Source organism: Vicugna pacos, chromosome 10, assembly GCF_048564905.1.
Source record: "Vicugna pacos chromosome 10, VicPac4, whole genome shotgun sequence".
NCBI lineage: Eukaryota > Metazoa > Chordata > Mammalia > Artiodactyla > Camelidae > Vicugna > Vicugna pacos.
This window is the reverse complement of record NC_132996.1, coordinates 72,725,018-72,745,097: the sequence shown is the minus strand read 5'-3', so window position 1 is coordinate 72,745,097 and position 20,080 is coordinate 72,725,018. Positions and strand designations below refer to the sequence as shown.

Sequence of the window (20,080 nt, the reverse complement as noted above, 5' to 3'; positions counted from 1 at the left end):
CATACGGTTGATTATTAGTATTTTGGGGCGTTGATTCTACCTGAGTAACATGAATGTGAGAGGCATCCAAACGGGGGAGCAAGTGGTGACATGCCCCGGGTCCCTCCTGCCTGGCTCTGGGGAGAATCAGGGATCCCCAGGTCTCAGGTGAAGGGACGGCTTTCTCAGAGGGCAAAGATGTGCTGTTAACCCTCCAGCAGGCCTCCTTCCTGCTGCCTCTGTGGAAGGAGCCCCAGACGGGTAGGAGAGGAGGGATGGGGGAGGCCACCCCCAGTTCTTTCTCTTATATTCGAGTTTCATGTGTTCACGGGTGGTTTACACCCTTGTCGCCCGCCTCCCTCCGCTGGAAGAAAGTCCAGGAGGGCAGGCCCCTTGTCCATCCTATTCATCAGTGTGCCCCAGGACCAACGCACCAAGGTTGAGTACCACTGTGCCGGGCACTGCTCTCGACTCATTAAAAAAAAAACATACAACAGTTTTACCAAGATAGAATTTATACACTGTACAAATAACACCCATTTAAAGTATATAAAGTACTTAGTTCAGTGTTTTTAGAATATGTTCAGAGAGTTGTGCAATCATCATCTTAGAACATTTTCATCACTTCTGAAAATCTCACACCCATTAGCAGCCATTCCTTTTTTATGGCTGAATAATTTTCCACTGTATGGCCACATCCCATTTGACTCATTGGCACATCAGCTGATGGACATATTGGTTGTTTCCACTCTTTGGCTATTGTGAATCACACTGCTATGAACGTTCAGGTACAGGTTTTCATGTGGACCTGTGTTCGGGTCTCTAAGGTTCTTACCCAGGAATGGAATTGCTGGGTCACGTGATATGCAACATGGAACCTCTGGAAGAGCCATCGGACTGTCTTCCAAAGTGGCTGGACCCTCAGCGTTCCAGCCAGCAGTGTCTGAGGGTTCTGATTTCCACACCTCCTCCCTGACAGTGGCTGTTACCCATCTTTGATGAGCGTCATCCTGGTGGGCGTGAAGTGGGATCTTACTCCTTTGGAGTTGGTGTTTCTCTGCTGGTCAGTGACGTGGGCACCTTTCCGTGGGCTTGTTGATTCTTTGTATGTCTCGCTTGGGGAAATGCCTGTTCAGAGCCTTTGCTCATTTTTCAGCTGGGCTTTGGTTCTTTTATTTCTAAGTTATCAGAGTTCTTTGTATTTTCCAGACACAAAGCCCTTATCATCACAATTGATAATTTCTCCCATTCTGCAGGTTGCCTGTTTCCCTTTGCTGATTGTGTCCTTTTAAAGTGTGAACATTTTACATTTTTAGGGAGGAGATTATATGGCTCAGTGGTAGAGCGTGTGCTTAGCATGCACGAGGTTCTGGCTTCAATCCCCAGTGCCTTCACTAAATAAATAAGCAAACCTAATACCCCCCCAAAAGGAAAATTTTACATTTTTGATGAAACTATTTACTTGTTTTTTCTTTTGTTGCTTGTGCTCCTGGTGTCACACCTGAGAAGGATTTGTCTAACCTGAGGTCATGACAATAGGCGCCTGCCTTTTCTTCTACGAGTTTTATACTGTTAGCTCTTACGTTTAGGTCTGTGGTCCATTTTGAATTAATTTTTGTGTGTGGTGTGGGGAAGGGGTACAACTTCATTCTTTTGAAGGTGGATGTCCAGGTGTCCCAGCACCATTTCCAATGGCATTATCTTGGCGCCCTTGTTGAAAATCAGTTGACCAAAGAAACTGGCTTCCCTTTTGGACTTGCAGGCCCGTTGCTTTGCTTTCTGCATCCGGCCCTGTGCCAGAACGGCGCCGTGTTGCATACTGATGTAGCAAGTTTTGAAATCAGGAGGGTGGGCCTCCCACCTGGTCCTTGTGTCCCCGATGCTCTTTTAGCTGTTCGGGTCCCTTGAATTTCAGCACCAGCTTATCCACTCTGCAAAGAACCCGGCTGGGGTTTGATAGGGACTGTTTTGAATCTGTAGCTCATTTTGGAAAGTACTGTCTTAGCAGTGTGAGGTCTGAGGCGTGAACAGCAGGATGTTTTTGCACTTAGTTGGGCCTTTTTATTTTTTGAAAAGTGTTTTCTAGTTTTCAGCTTATAAATTTTTCCACTTCTTTGGCTTGATTTATGCCTAAAGATTAAATTCTTTTTGATATTGTTGTGAAATTGTGTTCTTAATTTCCTGTCCTTTTTTTTTAACGAAGGCACCGGGGAGTGAACCCAGGACCTCACGCATGCTAAGCATGCGCTCTGCCCCTGAGCTGTACACCCACCCCCTTAGTGTCCTTTGCAGGTTGTTCATCGCTGTTGTGTGGAGAGCCCAGTTCTTTTCTGTAGATTCACCTCAGACCCTGTAATCTTGCTGAACCTGTTCATTACGCCCAGCACTTTTTTAGCGGATGCTTGGGGACTTGTGCGCCCGAGGTCCGTCTTCTGCCGAAAGGAGCCACTTTACTTCTCCTTTCCTGTCTGGATGCATTTATCTCATTGTCTCGCCCAGTTGCCCGGGCGGGAACCTCGGTGCCGTGCTGAACAGACGTGGGAGAAGGAGCACCTGTGCCTGGTTCCTGATCCTGGGGGCAGGACCCAGCCCTTCCCCATGAGCCATGCTTTCTCGGGGTGCCCTCTGTGAAGTCGAGGAAGTTCACGCGTGTTCTTTGTTTTTGAGCGTTTTTGTCTTGAAGGGCTGCGGGGGTTTGTCAAGTGTTCTTCCTGCATCTCTTGCGATGATCAGCTGCCTCTTGTCCTCTACTCTGTTAATATGGTGCATTACGTTGATTGATTTTTCCGCGTCAGCCCGATTTCGCATTCCGGGGTAAGTCCCACTCAGTCACGCCGTGTGGTCGTTTTTACGTGCTGCTGGATCCGGTTCGCTGGTCCTTTGCTGAGCCTTCTGCGTGTGTGTGCACGAGTACCGCTGGCCTGTAGTCCCCTTGAGCTGGTGTCACGGTAGCACTGGCCTCGTAAGGTTGTGGGGAGTGTCGTCTTCCACCGTTGGGCAAAGTGTGTGATGAAGTGTGTGCGGGCGTCGACTCTTCTTGAAACGTTTGGTGGGATTCTGCAGGTGCCGTCGGGGCCTGGGCTTCTCTTCACGTGAGGCTTTGAGTTTAACCCACTCTCTTCTTGTTCTAGATAGAATCAGATCTTCCGTTTCTTCTTCTTTTTTAAAATTTGTTTTTACATTTTTAAAAACCCCTTCTCTGTGGTCTGGTTCCTGCACCGTCAGCTACACATATTTCAGATGTGCTGTTTGGTGAATTTCGATGCATGTGTACACCAGGAAAACCACCAGCACAATCAAGACAGCTAACATCTCCATCACTCCCCGCCCCCAGCCTCCCCACCTGTCCCCCCCAACCCCCCGGCTCATTCTCGGACGGAGCCCCCTTCCTGCAGACGTGCTTCCTGACTTAAGCAACCCAGACTCCTCACTGGAGGAACAGGGAGAGAGGCTAGAACCTCCATCATCTCGGCCTTCTGCCCCAGGGCGGGGGACTCTGCCCCACCTCTGAGAGACACCAGGATTGGAGGGGAGCCCAGAGTTAATTTAGGATTGATCAGGGTTCCAGAATGTTGGTGCTGGGGGCCCAGGTTCAGCCTTTTTGAGAACCTCGGGCGGGAGCAGGGACCTGGCCAGGTGCCAGGGGGTGTCTTGCTGGGTCCCAGGCCCCTAGGACCAGGCGGCTCCCCCCAGAGCCCGAGGCCAGTGTAGATTAGTGCGGACTCTCACCGAGCCCAGGCCCAGTGAAGTAGCTTCCAGGGTTTACTCTTGGGGTGGGGGGGGGTGGGGGTGGGGATAGCTCAGTGCTAGAGCACGTGTTTAGCATACACAGAGTCCCGGGTGCAATCCCCAGTACCTCCATTAAAAAGTAGTTTAGAACTGGGTTACTGGGACTGTCTTGGAATATTGTTATTTATTGTTTACCATGCACTGCTGCCCCTGGACGTACAGACAGACAGTTTTCTGGCCCCCGCTGGGGTGTCCACACTGTCCTGAGACTGTTGGGGTGTGCGGTCCCCTGAATCACCTGGCAGGTTCCCCAGCGAAGTGTAGTCCGTGCTTGGCTGTGGGTCAGTGGCCGGCAGTGGGGTGAGTCTTCTCCCAGAAGACAGGAAATAGCCCCGAGGTGGCAGGCCAGCCGGCGCCGCGATACTCCACGTTTTGAGGCAGAAGTGACTTCTTTCCCAGCTTACTTCCTTAATTACATCATGATAAACACTCTGGCTAAATGCTTTCCATTAGCCGTGCCATCACATCAAGTAAAATGAGATAGAATAAGAGAAACCTTTAAGAAACAGTTGCTCTATCTCTGTAGGTCGCTTGACGGATTGTTACCATGATTCGCATTTTACCTCCGGACTTTGTCAGGGTCCGAAGCTTTCGCTGCCGGCCTCTGCCGGGCACCTTCACGCCTGTGGCCGTGCGGCATCTTCAGCACCCCTCTTGGTGGAGGAAGTATTTTTATGTCCATTTTACAAAAGGGGAAACTGAGGCCCGGAGAGGTGCCTTGACTGGCATTTTGAGCTTAGCCCGAGGGGTGGGAGCATGTTGTCCGGCTTCTCTCCCTGAGCGTCTGTCTGTCCCTCCTGGTGTGCCCAGTGGCCTCTGACCATCTGCTGTGAAATTTGTGCCTGTAACTCTGTTTGGATAGCCCTCTCCCCCGACCTCTGGATGGGTGTGAAGGGTCAAGGCTGGTTCAGCTTCTCCCACACGACTGACTCAAGCACGCCTGGAAGCTGCCGGTGCATTTTCATCCCGGCCGGGATGTGTGTGCAGTGTTCCAGGCTGCCGTTCTCCAGGGCCGTGGTCGGGGGTGTTCTGTGTGGAGGATTTTGGCCACGTGGAGAATGGAGCCCTGGCCAGGATGTGGTGAGACCAAGATTGACTTGTGTCTCTGCGCTTGCCCCAGAATCTTTGTAGCTTTGAGGAATGTTTGGATGCCCCAGGTGCATGCCTGCATGTCCTCCACGTGGGTGGTGCGTGTGCTCTGCCACGTGACTGCTGCGTGACTTTGGATGAGCCGGTTGACCTCTCGACCTCAGTTTGCTAATCCTTTAAATGGGGTCATAACACGTTGCAGGTGGCCTTGAGCATTAAGTGAGATAATTACATAAAGTCAAGACTGTGTCGGCATGCGTGGACTGTCTGCTCTCTGTCGTTCTTGGCAATACCCGTGTGTGCTAATCCGTTCAGATAGGACCTGGCCGTGTGCAGGTGTGAGTCTGTAGACTCCTTTCCTCTGGCCTGTGACCTCCTGTTCAGGCCCCGTTGTGAATTCCTGCCCTGCCTGAGCTGCAAATGCACCTGGCTCACGTTGGGGCTCTGGATGCTGGGTTGAGGAGGGACCCAGCAACTCCCCACCAGGGTACCTGTTGCCCCTGCAGGGGACAGCGACAGCTTTGGGAGCCCACGCGAGCTCCTCCGTCCTGCTGGGTGCATCGGGGAGTTCCCACGGGGGTGACGCCCCGCAAGGTGAACCCCCTCAGCCCCCGCCAGGAGCTCCAGATGGCTGGGCTGGGGGCGGAGGGTACCGTTCCGTGTGGGCTTTCTTGGCTCTCAGACGGATTTTCCTAACGTGGACGTGCTTTTGTTCGTTTGAAATTTTACCCTGCCGTCTTTTATTAAGGAGGAAAGGGAGGGCCTGGGAGGTGGAGATGGACGTCAGTTGCGCCGTTCGGTGAGGAGCCCTCTCTGGAAAGCCTGCGTTGTGACGGGCTGGGGCCTCCCAGGTGGGGCGAGCTGGAGTTCGATCCCGCTTTGCGGATGCTGCCTGCCTGGGCCGCCCGTGTGACCCGGGCACCGCCTGAGCCTCAGCTGTGGAGGGCCTGGGGTGACAGCCACCTCGTCGGTGACGACTGGATGGAGGCTGCGTCAGCTGAGGGGGTCCCAGCAACCCCAGGGTACCTGTTGCCCCTGCAGGGGACGTGGCAGCTTCGCTGCACAGCAGACCCCCCCGAAACATAGGGCAGAACGACAACTGCCATTTCAGGGCCAGAGAGTAGCTGCTTTGCGCTGGTTTGCCGGTCAGCCTCTCTGCAAAGCAAAAGTGGTCTAGGGCAATACGTCAATGAACGGGCATGGCCGTGCGCCAGTGAAACCTTACTTACAGAAACGAGCTGGGGGCCGGATTTGGCCCATGGGCAGTGATTTGCTGGCCCTTGGGTTTTTTAGCTCACAATTTGGAAAGTCAACCATTTGAGCAGGACTCAGCTGGATGGTTCTCATGGTCACTGAGTTCACCTAGGGTCAGTGGGGAGCAGACCCCGTCCTGTCTCCAGGGGTGGGCTGGTTGTTGGCAGGGCCGGGGGTGGGTAACTACGCCAAGCCCCCCAAGCCCGGCTTGATGTCTGGGTGGTCGCTGGGTTCCCAGCAAGGGCAAGAGGGAGCCGGCTCCCACGGGTCCCTTTGCTCTGGCCGGTTTGGCCAAAGAGATGACCGAGTCTAGGGTCACTGGGAGAGGATGTCCCCCGGAGGCAGGCCCCGGGAGGCGTGCACCTGGTGTGTCTGGCCCCTCCCAGCTGTTCCGTCACCACCACCACCTTGGAGAGGCTGGGTGGGGTTTCACGCGTTTAGGGGTCATGGGCTCTGTGGATCGGCTGGAGGGTGTGTTTAATATTTTAACTTTGTTCCTGAATAATTTTACCTGGTAACTGTTACTAATCTCATTTCTGCCTGCACTTTTGCCCTCTCTGGTAATTGAGCCGGGACAGAGGAGAGCTCAGAGCATTCCCTGGAGGTCAGGGGCCCACGGGAACTTCGCATCCGGAGGGAGCAGAGGCGGCAGGGAGGAAGGAGGCAGGAGTGGCAGTCGGGTACCACCCGTGGTCCTGGTGGGCTGCGCAGCGTCTGGGCGCCTCGGGTGTCTCAGGAGAATGGGCAGATCAGGTGAAGTCACGGTCCCGCCAGCCCAGACCGCAGCTGCGGTGTGGACAGCACGGTGGGGAGGCGGTGTCCACACACAGCAGGAAATGCCCGCTGTTCACGCTCCGGCTGCTCCCGCGGGCCGCGGAAATCAGCCTCAGGAGGTTGCTTGATGAAAACTGAAGATCAGAGCGTTTTTTTTTTCCCTTTCCTCATCCCTGAAGACATTGGCTTTTTGCCCTGCCTTCTGGTCTTTGTTTCCTCCCTCAGCCCATGAAGTAGATTCTGAAACCTTGTGAACTGCTGGGAATGAGGTTCTTTTTTGTTATTGAGATGAAACACACAGAACATGAAATCAGCCGTTTTCAAAGTGTGCGGCTCAGTGGCATGTGGTCCGTTCACCTGGTTGTGCAGACCCCACCGCCATCTGGTTCCAGAAGTTCCAGTGTTTATCACCCCAGAAGGGAACCCCTGCCACCAGCGGTCTCCTCCTCACAGCCACCAGGCTGCTCTGTGTTGGCAGACTTGCCCACTCTGGGCATTTTATGTCAGTGGATCATGCAACCAGAGGTCACTTGTACCTGGCTTCTTTCACTGAGCAGAATGGTCTCCAGGTTCATCTACCTTGTCATCCGTGTCGGCGCTCTATTCCTTTTAATGGGTGAATAATATTCCATTGTGTGGATGGACCACGTTTTGTCTATCCCTTCATCTGTTGAGGGACCTTTGGTTGCTTCCACGTCTTGACTCTTGTGAATGGCCCTGTGATGAACATTCCTGTACGAGTTTGTGTTTGAATCGCTGTTTTGACTTGGCAGAGTCAGCTCCTCGCCCTGGGAGGGACCTGCAGTGTGGGACCGTTCCTGCCACCTTTCTGGATGGGAGGAGGATGTCGACTTTGTCCCCCATGGGAACCACCTGTGCAAGCTTGTTTAATCCCCGGGACTCTGGAGTGGCACCCTCATGCAGCCCCGTGTCACAGAATCAGCTGGAACTTGGACGGGGCGGGCTGCAGAGCTGGGGCTGGAACTAGGCAGACTGACTTGGGGAACCCTGCTCTTCCAGAGAGGGGCCTCCGGGGCTGAGGCAGCTGGGTCTGTCCAGGGCACAGGCTGGTGTGACTTCCCAGGACCCGAGCTGCCACCTGCCTCCCAGCCCAGGACACTGGGGCCACTCTGTGCCCGGGGCCTGTCCTCAGGGTTACAGAGCTGTTTCAGAACGCTTCGCAATTACGATTTCCATCTCCACTGGAATGATGAGCACGTCTAAAAATAGATGTGGAACGCTGAAGGCTAACATTTAAAAATAGTTCAATAATTTAGTTATTCTCTATGGGGCTCAGGGAGCGTCACTCCAAAGTGAGTGCTTTTGAAATATGAAAATTAATACATGCATCTCTATGCATGACTGGGACACTGTGCTGTGCACCAGAAATGGACACATTGTAACTGACTGTACTACATTAAAAAAAAAAAAGAAAAAAAAGTGAGTGCTTTTCAAATTTCCTAGAACCCAGTCCCTGCTTTCTTTTTTTCAACCATTTATTGAGATGTATTTCCCGTGCCCTACGACCCGCCCATTTAAATGGTGCGATGCAGTGTTTTATCAGTGTATCCGTGGATTGCAGTCATCACTGCAGTCACTTTTGGAACATTTTCATCCTCCCACAAACAAACCCTGCACCAATTAGCATTGCCCTCCACTCCCATCCTGTCTCCCCTTCCCAGCCCTGGCTACCAGTCCGCTGCTTTATAGATTTGGCGAATTTTTTGTAAAAGGAACCTGTACAATATGAAGTGCTTTTTGTCTGGCTTGTTTCACTCAGCATCACGTTGTCAAGGTTCATCCAGGTGGTAGCGTGTCAGGGCCTCATTCCTTTTTGTGGCTGAATAAGGTTCTGTTGCATGGATGAACCACATTTTATTTACCTAGTCATCAGTTAGTGGACGTTTAGGTTATTTCCACTTTTTGGCTGCTATAAAGAGTGCTGCTGTGATGCGGCCACTATGAGAACAGTATGGAGATTCCTTAAAAAAAAAAACTAAAAATAGAGTTACCCTATGATCTAGCAATCCCACTCCTGGGCATGTATCTGGAAAAAACTCCAATTCGAAAAGATACATGCACTGCTATGTTCATAGTAGCACTGTTGACAGTAGCCAAGACATGGAAGCAACCTAATGTCCATCAACAGATGACTGGATAAAGAGGATGTGGTGTATATGTACAATGGAATAGTACTCAGCTATAAAAAAGAATGAAATAATGCCATTTGCATCAACATGGATGGACCTAGAGATGATCATACTGAGTGAAATATCAGACAGAGAAAGACAAATACTGTATGATGTTACTTATGTGTGGAATCTAAAAAAATGAGACAAAGGAACTAATTTACAAAACAGACTCACAGAAATAGAAAACAAACTTATGGTTACCAGGGGGAGAGGAAGAGGAGGGGTAAATTGGGAGTTTGGGATTAGCAGACATAAACTGCTATATACAGAAGAGATAAACAATAATGTTCTGCTGCCTAGCACGGGGAAGTACATTCAGTAGCTTGTCATGACAGCAACAGAGGCGCGCTGCTCTGAACATCAGAGTACAGCTTTTTGTGTGGGCATATGCTCTCATCAGCTTTAAGCATATTCCTTGGCGTGGAATCATGTATCTTGGGTCACATGGTTGCTCTGTGTAAGTTCTTTTCATTTGTTTAGTTTTCTACAATGTACTTTTAAATAAAAAGAACTTTATTTTTAAAATAATTGCATCTGTGAGAAGGAAGACAAAGCCGCCCCCTGTATCCTCTACCCAGTTTATGCCATGAGTAGTGTTTCGCAGAACTAACCATGTAATGTTCCAACGAGGATGTAGACGATGACACAGTCGAGATGCGAATGTTTCCGTCGGCACCAGGAAACTTTTTTTTATAGCCACACAGACGTCGTCCGACCTCACCGGCTTTTCAGCCCTTGGCAACCGCTAATCTGTCTTCCATCTCTGTAATTTTGTCATTTCAGTAATTACACAGAAGTGAAATCCTACAGTAAGTAACTTTCTGGGGTTGGCGTCTCTGTCATCAGAACTCTGTAGAGGTAGTTGTGTATCCGTGGCCCCTCCCTTCTTATGCTGAGGAGGTTCCGTGAGGCGTGTGCACCAGCTGGTTTTACCCACCCGTCACCATTCGAGGGACACCTGGGTTGTTTGCATTTGGGGGCTGTTATGAATAAAGCTGTGAACATTAAGTACAGGTTTTTGCGTGAATGTAAGTCTTCACTTCTCTGGGATGAATGCCCATCAGTGTGTTTTTTGGGTTGGACAGTAGTTGCATGGTTAGAGTTTTAAGAAACTGCTACACTGTTTTCCAGCATGGCCGTCCCATTTCGTATTTCCCCCAGCGATGTGAGTTTGTCTGTGTTCTCACCAGCGTTTGAGGTTACTGTTTTGTTTTGTTTTCTGAAGCCAGTCTGGTGTAGTGATGCCTCGTGCAGTTTTATTTGCACGGCTGGTGGTGGTGAACATCTTTCACGTGCTGCTTTGCCACTTTGCCCTCCTTTGTGGAACGTCTCTGCATGCCTTTTGTTTTGGCTGGATTGTTTGGTTTTCATCCTGTTAGGTTTTGAGAGTTCTTTATATTCCAGACGCCAGTTCTTTGATAGACGCCTGGTTCACAAACCTGTTCTCCCAGTCTGTGGTTTGCCTTTTCCTCCTCTTAATAGGGGTTTTCACAAAACAAAAGGTTTTAATTTTGATGAGGTCCGACTTAGCGAGTTTTCGCTGTGTGGATTGCCCTTTTGGTGTCAGGGGTAAGAGCTTGTCCCCTGGTGCTGGGTCCCGAGGATTTTCTCCTGTAAGAATCTCTTTCTGGGAGTTTTATAGTTTTACATTTATGTGCATGATCCATTCTGAGTTGATTTTTGTGTAAGGCTCAGGGCGCCATTATTTTGCCTGTTGGCCTTCGGTCGCTCCGTGCCATTTGCTGAAGGGGGCTCTGCTTCCTCGGTTGAATCGCTCTGATGCTTTTGTCCAAAATCAGCGGGGCGTATCTGTGTGGGTCTGTTTCTGGGCTCTCTGTTGAGTGTTGTGGGTTTGTGTCCGTATCCGTCCGCCAGAACCACGTGGCCGTGATGACTGCAGCTGAGTAAGTCTTGGAACTGTGTGGACTGATTCTTCTCCTTCTGTTCTTCTTCAAGTTTGCTTTAGTTACTCTAGTTCCCGTGCCTTTCCATGTAAATCTTAGAATGATGTTGTCTATATCTACAAAAAGTCTGGCAGGGACGTTGGTAGGAGTTGGGTTCCCACCCTGCGTCACTTTGGGAAAAGTTGATGTCTTGACCGTGTTGAGTCTCCCAGTCCGTGGACAGAGTGTGTCTCTCCACTTCTTCAGATGTGCCTTGATTTCTTTCACTGAAGTTCTGTGGGTTTCAGCATACAAGTCTTGTACGTGCTTTTTAGATTTATACCTTGAGCGTTTTTTTTTTTTTGAGCAATTATGAATGATACTGGATTTTAACTCTGGTGCCCACATACTCATTTCTAGTATACAGGGACACACTTGACTTCTATGTTTTCATCTTGTGTCTCGTGACCTTGCTCGACTCACTGATTATTTCTCAGAGTGTTTTTGGTTGTTGCTGGTTCCTCGGGATCTCCTGCAGTCGTCTCACCTGCAGCAGGGACAGGTGTACTTCTGTCTCCCAGACTGTGTGCTTTTTATTCCCTTTTCCTGCTTTTGTGCCAGCTGGAACTTCTCCCACGGTGTTGAGTGAGGGTGCTGAGAACAGGCATCCTTGCCTTGTTCCTGATCATAGAGGAAGAACGTTTGGTCTTCCTTTGGAATAATGTTAGCTGATGACGTGAGGTTTGCAGATCTCCTCATCACGTTGAAGAACTTCCCCTCTGCCTATTTTTGGGGGAATTTTTGTCATAAATGAGTATTGAATTTTGTCAAATGCTTTTTTTGCATTGATTGCTGTGACCGAGTGATCTTCCTTCATTAGCCTGTTGGTATAGTGTATTACATAGATTGATTTTTTTAAAAAATATTGAGCCAGCCTAGTATTCCAGAAATAAACTGTACTCGGTCGTGGTGTACAATTCATTCATATATTGATTAACTCTTTTTGATAATATTTCATCAAAGACTTTTAACATCTCTATTTAGGAAGGGTATTGACCAGCAGTCTTTCTTTTCTGTACGCGCGCTGTGTGGTTTTAGTATCAGGGTCGTGTTCGTTCCATAAAGTGGATTAGATTCTGTTTTCTGGAAGATGCTGTGTAGAATGCATGTTAGTTCTTTAAACGTTTCATGGAAGTCTCCAGTGAAACCATCTGGGTGTGCAGATTCCCCTTTCTTACAAAAATGAGAGTTTTCAAATTAGGAGCTCAATTTTCTTAATGGTTATTGGGCTTTTTAAATGGTCTGTTTCATATCAAAAGAGCTGTAATAGTTTATATTCTTTGGAGAGTTGGTTTGTGTCATTTATGCTGTCCGGTGAGAGTGTGTGGCGCTATCTGTAGGGGCCCCTTTCCCTTTGATGCCTGCAGAGTCTGTGACGACGCCCTCCGTTGCACTCGGTAACCTGAGTCTTTCCTCTCTCCCTCTGTTTTGTCAGTTTCGCTAGAGTCTTGTCAATTTTATTGCCTTTTACAAAGAGCCAGCTCATCAGTTTTCTCTATTTTGTGTTTGTTCTTGGTTTTTATTTATCTCCACTCTTGTGATTTTCGTCTTCTTTCCCTTTTCTTCCTTCAACCCCCTGCTTTGGCCTGATGTTCCTCTCCTTTTGCTGGCTTCTGGCGACGGGAACGTAGACTTCAACGTGAGACTATTTGTTTTCTGCTGTATGCACTGACTGCTAAGACTTCTGCCTCAGGGCTGCTTTAATTGTATCCCGTGCAGTTTGGTGTCTTTTAGTTTTCATTCGGTTCTACATATTTAAAAAAAAAGACTCCTTGGAAACTTCTTTGAGTCAACAATTATCTAGAACTGTGCTGTTTTAGTTTCCAGGTATCTGGAGATCTCTGCTACCTTTGGTTATGAATTTCTGGTTTGATGCTGTTGTGGTGAGAGAAGACACTGTATGATTTGACTTCTTTTAAATTTATGGAGGCCTATTTTATGGCCCTGGATATGGTCTATCTTGGTGTGTATTCCATGAACTCTTGAAAAGAATGTGTATTCTGCTGCTGCTGAGCGGAATGCACTGTAAGTATTGTTTAAGTCCTGTTGGTTGTTAGTGTGGTTGAGTTCTTCCATACCTTTGCTGATTTGTCTAATTATTCCATCAATTGTTGAGATGGGGGTGTTGAAGTCTCCAGCTCTAACTGTGGGTTTGTCCCTTCTTTCCTTTCAATTCTGTCAGTTTTTGCTTCACATATTTTGCTTCTCTTTTGTTTGGTGCGTATACATTTAGGATTGTTACGTTTTCTTGGTGGATTGACAGTTAATCATTATATAACATTCCTCTCTATGGTAGTTTTTTTTTTTTTTGCCCTGAAGTCTACTCTATCTAGTATTGTACTTTCCTTTGGTTAATGTTTGCATAATGTATCTTTTTTTATCCTTTTGCTTTTGTCCTAAATAGGCCATTATATTTGAAGTGAGTTTTTGTAGACTTTTTATAATTAATCCTTTTAAAATATTTTTTGGTCCACTCCGCTAATCTCTTTTAACTGGTATATTTTGACCATTTACGTTTAATGCAGTTACTGATATGTTAGGGCTCAAGTCTGTCATTTTTGTTTTGTTTTTTTTCCCCTCTCTGTGTTTCATTTCTGTTTTCTTTTTCCTGCCTCCTTGTGGGTTATTTCAGTATGTTTTAGAATCCGTTTTTGTTTATCTGTAACTTTTGAGATTTAGTAGCTTCCTAAGTGTTTACCCTAGGCATTACATCATATACCTTTATTACCATCCACTGTGATATAGTTTGAGTGAAAACAAACAAGCTTATCTCCTCTTATTTTTTTACCCTCCCCCATTCATAATGTCTATGTCTTAAATAATTCCTCTACATACATGAGAATGCATTAACTTTTTGCTTCAGTTGTCAAACAACTTGAAAACTTTGAGACGGGAAGGAAAGCCTACTGTATTTACCTGTAGTTTTGCTTGCTATGTTCTCTTCCCTTCCTACCGTTTCAAGATTTCTTCTTTTAGGTCTCCTTTTTGTGTAGAGAGTTTTCTTGAGCCGTTCTTTTGGGATAGATCTGCTGGTGACAATTTCTCAGTTTCCCTTCTTCTGAGAATGTCTTGACTTTCCCTTCATTCTTATAGGACAGTTTTACTGAAGATGGAATTCTAGACTGACACGTTTTTCTTTCATCACTCAAAAAACACTGTACCCCTTCCTTTTGTCTCTGTGGTTTCTGATGAGAAACGCACTGTCACTCCCATTGTTTTCCCCTGTATGAAATGTATAATTTTTCCCTGACTGCTTGTAAGATTTTTCTTTGTTATTAGTTTTCAGAAGTTTAATTATGATGCATCTTGGTTTGAATTTCCTGGAGTTTATCCTATTTGGGCATTATTTTTTCAGCTTCTTGAGTCTGTAGGTTTCTGTCTCTTGCCAAACTTGGGACGTTTTCAACTATTATTTTAGCTTTTAGTTCTTTTTCAGCTTTCCTCTTCTCTTCTCTCTTTCTGGGACTCTGGTAAGTCAAATGTGGGATTTTTTTTGTTATAATCCTACAGATCCCAGAGGCTCTAGTTATTTGTTTATTTTCAGCCTGTTTTCTGTCTGTTGTTCAGTTTGATTAATTCCTATTCTTCTAGGTTCCAGTTCAGTGATCATTTCCTCTGTTCCCTTCCATTCTGATGTTGACTCCATCCACTGAACTTCCTTCATTTATTATATTTTTCAGTTAACATTTCCAGTTGGTTCTCCTTCTGTGGATGATTCCCAACATGCAGTGGTTTAACTTAAAATATTTAGACTTTTTGATGGTATGAAAGTGATACATATTCAGTAGAAACCGTACTGTAAATTTTGTTCTTCCCTGGGGTAGTGACATGTGGTATGAGCCCCTCTCATGACGCTGGGCAGGGCAGGAGCGGTGAGCTGCAGCTCCCAGTCAGCTGTGACATCACGAGGGCAGAGAACCAGCACACGGCTATTTCGTCCCCAGACAACCACTCTTTTTCACTTTCAGTGCAGTATTCAATCAACTATGTGAGATATTCAATACTTCATTATAAAACAGGCTTTGTGTTAGATGATTTTGCCCAAATGTAGGCTAATTTGAGTGTTCTGAGCGTGTATAAGGAGGGTGAGACTAAGCTGCAATGCTCAGTAACGGGGTATTAAAGGCGTTTTCGACACGATGTTTTCGACTTGCGATGAGTTTATTGGGACATAACCCCGTCGTGTCAACAAGGCTCTCTATTTCTTTGCTGAGGTTTTCTCTTTCTTTCATGAAGATTTCTGTTTTTTCATGTTTCCAGCATGTTCATAATTGCTTATTGAAGCATTTTCATGTTTACTGCTTTAAACCCTGTCAGATAATCCTCACATCTCTGTCCCCTCAGTGTTGTCATCCTTTGGTTGTCTTTTCTCCATTTGAGATGTTCCTGCTTCTTGGAGGTGATGACTGATTTTCAGTGGAAATGTGCACATTTTCATGTTATGTTATGAGACTGTGGACCCTACTTGAGCCTTCTGTTTTAGCTGGCTCATTTACACGTCTCTCTCACAAGGGAAGGGGGTTGCTGCCTCACTATTGCCAGGTGGAGGCAGAAGTCCGGGGTCCTCAGTTGACCTTGGCTGATAACCAAGTGGGGAGCTCCTTGTAATTGCTGGTAGGGTTGGGGGGTTCTTGTTCCCCACGTGAGACCATGGGTAGGGGACAGGTTTGATTATTGTTGGTGATGGAGGAAGTCCTGACTCTCCCTTACCCCTCTTCTGACCCCAGTCCTGCAGGGGGATGAAGGAGTGCCCAGTGCACGTGGAAATCCAGGCTCCCCGGGTTGCCTGCCCTAATACAGTGGGACCAGAGGGGGACTCGCTAGTGCCCGGTGGGGAGGAAAGCCCCAGCTCTGTGTTTTGGTTTATTTGACCTCCCAGTGGGATGTGGCTGCCTCACAACGGCCACACGAGGGGAAGCCCAGGCTCCCCCTTGGCCTTTGCTGCTGTGGGCCAAGCTGGCGGCCCCGGTTTTTCTGTGGTATGCATCTGACATAGAGCAGATAGTGTCTATGCTTGGCTGCCATGTCCTGTTTTTTTGCCTGGAGAGAACAGTCATTCATTGCAGCTTTTTTGCGCTTCTGCTGTTGTTTCTGGGTTTCTGGCTTCTTAGCTCTGGGATATGAGGCAGAACCCCAGCCTAGAGAACTCACCACAGCGCCACTCCTCGGGTCCCTGATTCCCAGTCTGCCTTCTTCTCTTCGCCTCCCCAAGTTTATTTTTCTGTACAACATCTTGGGTTTTTAGTTGCACTTCTTGGAAAGAGTAGGGAAAATTTGCCTACTCCATCTTTCTGGAAGCAGAGTGCAGTTCGTTCAGCTCAGAGATACAGGATGCGCTGGGCGTTCCAACGTTCTGCCTCTTGGAGCCTCTGTCTCACCATGCCCTGGTCTTCTTGTCCCTTGCAGCTCCGGAAATCTCTCCCGTCCCTGTGCCTCAGCCCACCAGAGCGCAGACGGTTCCTGTTCGAAGAAGCCTTTCTGTGGGGCCCAGACTGCCAGCGCCTCTGGTGAGTTAGAACATCTTCGCCTTGTCCTTGTCACCTGTAAGCCAGTCGCTGTTGCTGTAGTGTGGTCCGCCTTACCCCTTTGGCACTGTGGCCAGAAAAGATGGTCAGTTCCTCGCAGTCAGGGCCCAAGTGCTTGTGTCGGGGTGGGGAGAGGGTGGGGTGGAGCTGTCCTCGGTGCTGGAAAAACAAGGCTGCCCCTTGGTGCCTGGCTAACGCGACCTGGAGGGGACTAACTGGGACCGCGGCTCGAGACTTGAGGTCTGCCTCCTCATCTCTGCTCTGAGGTGTCCCAGCTGTGTGTCCATGCTGGACTTGGCCACTGCAGCCCAGGGGGGACGGTGGAGGAGGTGTTACAAGTGCCCGCCTCTGTCTTTACTTGGACCCAGGACACCTGTTTGTGTCTGGTGCAGGGACCATGGAGGGACCTGTGGTTTTGCAGAGCCAAGACATGCCCTGAGCTCACAGTCTAATTAACGCCCGGAGCTCATTTTATTGAGCACCTACTGTGTGCTCCACTGGCATCGTTTCATCTGTAACGCATGCTTAAAATTGGCATTGGCAGAATGTGGCCTGAGTGCCAGGCTTTACCATGACCACCCTCAGAGGAGGGCGGAACCACTGCTGTTCTCAGGCGAGGGGGGGGCTCCCGGCCGTTGAGCTCCCTGCGCCCGGCCTTGCTGGTGTGCAGAGGCTCAGTCCAGCCCTGACTGAACGCACACTGGGCCCTTTTTGGAGCAACTCCTGGCCACCCGGCCCCAACCTACTTACTGGGGACCATAAAGGGACACTATTTTACAACCTTTTTTAAAAAAATAATGGCCTGTCCAAGGAGACATTTTAGGCCCTTTTTCCAAATCGTCCACCCCAGCGAAACTCGAAGGCTACAGAAATGCTGTACGTCTGTTTGTGTTCTGCTTGTGTGTCTGTGCTTTATGCTTAAAAACACTAAGATCCATCTCACCTTCCAAGATCCCATTGAGAATGCATGTCCTGGGTTATAAACACAGCAGGTGAGGCTGTTGGCGCCCTGCCCTGGTCCTGGTCCTGGGGCCCACTGGTTTTGGGGGTCACCGTCAGCTTTGGGGATGGCCTCCTAACCGGTTTCCCATCGCCAGCCTCCCAGGTCTCCAGTCCTCTCTGAAATCCATTCAGACCCTCACGCCGTCTTGTTTGTTCATCCTTTCCACGTGGCTGTGGCCTCTCCCTGCGCTCTGAGCTGCATCTCTGGCCTCTGCCTTCCTCCCAGTCCCAGGCACATACAGGCGTTCTCCTGGCAGGCGGACAGTGATGGGGCGCCGTGGAGGACGAGCCTGCGCCGTCCTGCCCTCTGCCTTTAGCTGCTGTTGGACGCTGCTCCCTCCGCAGGGACCCCCTGTCTGAACCCTGGTGCGCATGCACCTGCTCACTCACCGCTTGGGGGAGGGGTGCCCATGAGACACGTGACTCTAGTAGGGGATGTGGTCCGCTCTGTCTTCTAGAGGGGAGCAGGCTGGAGGGAAGGTCCTACCTGGGCAGCACTGCCCGGCACTGTTTGTAAGGCCTGCCTTTGACGTCCTCGGCCTCGGGACTGACTGCCATTCATTGTGAGTGGCAGCTGGCGGCAGCGGCAAAGCCCACTCTGCATTTGGGGGTCATCTGTCCCCGGCCGGGGTGGGAGTGCTGCGTGGCTCCCACCGGGTCGAACCTCTCTGACCTCAGTCTGCACCAAGCACTCCCACCACGAGTGAGGGACCCTTGACCAGTGTATCTGAGCTTTCGCTTGTCACCATTCTGGGCTGTGTGATGGGTGCTGCCCGTGCTCTGGGGTCCTTCGTCAGGGCTGGGAACCCCTGGCTTAGGGAACCCCTTACTGTCGGCCCCAAGTGGGCGGGGGGCATTTAGATTTCAGTGCCCGTCCCAGGGACTGTGGTCATCAATGTATAAAAGGGGAAAGAAAAAGGAAAACGCTGAACTGGGCGGCCCCTTAGGCCGGGAGTGACTTGCTGTTATCTTGGTTTGCCGGCCAGGGCTCTTTGGCCCGTGCAGTTGGCCATCTCTGGGACAGGGGACCAGGTGTTCACCGGGAGATTAGCCCCAAGAGAGCCTCCCCGGGCCTCTCGGCCGGGGGAAGGACGGCGGCCCTCGTGCTGTGGGTGGGGAGGGGCTTCCGCCTCTCAGGTGCTGACCTTGCATGAGCCGGGGGTGCTGGGTGGGGGGAGCGCGGAGGCAGTGTTCTCTGTCAGGCCAAGGTTTCTCTGGGTTCTTCTTCTCTTTCTCAGCTGCTTCTCCTGCCTCCTCAGGTGCCCGGGTGGAAGCCACCGAGGGGCCCTGCATCCTCAGTGGCCTCTGGATGCCCTGGAGGTCTCCACTCATCACATATGCCCCGCATGTGGGCGCCTCACGGCCCCTGCCCCGCCGCAGCTCCGTCATCTTACAGTGGGAACATTTATCACGTAATAAACCCAGGTGGATTCTGGGTTTCAGACCTTTTGTCCTGATCGCCTCTGGCTGCCGCTCAGAAAACACGGGAAATTACCCTCGAGTGGTACTTAAGTTAGTCGCCAGGATGGTGCATCATTAGCGGCAGAAGGGTTCCACTTTAAAGTCATGGAGTTAATTGGCAGTGTTCTGAATTCTCACCCATGAGTCAAGATATTAGAGTGGACGAATTCAAAGATGCGGTTTTCCTGAAGTGTTCGTGGTTATTGCCTGAAATTATTTTTTCCACTTGCAGGTGTAATCAGGCACCCCCTAGAGATTAATCAGATGACGTGGGAGAGTTTCTGATGTTCCGGGTGACTTTCCTGGCGGTGCCGTGACATGCCAAAAAGATTTGCAGAGGTGGAGTTTGGGTGTCTTCTGTGATGATTCTCAAGTCATTCTTTCCAAAACTGGGTGCCTGTGTGTGGTCCCAGATCAGGGCTTGGCCGACTGTGGCTCACAGGCCAAATCCTGCCCGCCTGCTGTTTTGACTGAATTGTGTGTGTGTGTGTGTGTGTGTGTGTGTGATAAAAAGCACATAGCAGAAATTTACCGCCTGAACCGTGTGTAAGGGCACAGGGCCGCGGCATTAGGCACATCCACAACACTGTGCAGCCACCACCTCCACTGTCTCCAGGACTTTTCCATCCTCCCAAGCTGAGACTCTGTCCCCCGCCCCTCTCCAGCCCCTGGCCCCAGCATCCTAGCCTCTGTCTCTGTGAGTCTGACTCCCCGAGGGACCTCCTGTGAGTGAAGTCAGACGGGGTTTGTCCTCTCGTGTCTGGCTGACGTCACTGAACATGCTGTCCTGAAGGTGCGTCCGTGTCGCAGCGTGTGTCAGAATTCCCTTCCTTTCTGAGGTCAGCAGTGCTCGCTCTGCGGAGAACACGGTTTGTTTCCTTATCACCGGTCGGGGGCGCTCGGGTTGTTGGTTTCCACCTTTCGGCTGTTGTGAGTGACGCTGCCTGGGCACCGGGTGTGCAGGTGTCAGCCTGCTGGGTCCCATGGTAGCTTACGGGCGACGTTTTCCACGTGGCCACAGCCTTTTGTGTTCCCAGCAGCCGTGCCAGTTGCTCTGCTTTCTCCGCGTCCT

The 20,080-nt window shown here is 49.7% G+C and overlaps 1 protein-coding gene across 1 annotated transcript in view; it reads left to right on the top strand.

Moving 5' to 3' along the window:
• Nucleotides 1–20,080, top strand: part of SHANK2 (SH3 and multiple ankyrin repeat domains 2) — a 490,743-nt gene that overhangs the window by 9,852 nt on the left and 460,811 nt on the right. Inside the window, exon 2 of the mRNA XM_072970511.1 lies at nucleotides 16,427–16,527. The gene's annotated coding sequence lies outside the window, so the exon portion shown is untranslated. The remainder of the gene's footprint in view (nucleotides 1–16,426; nucleotides 16,528–20,080) is intronic.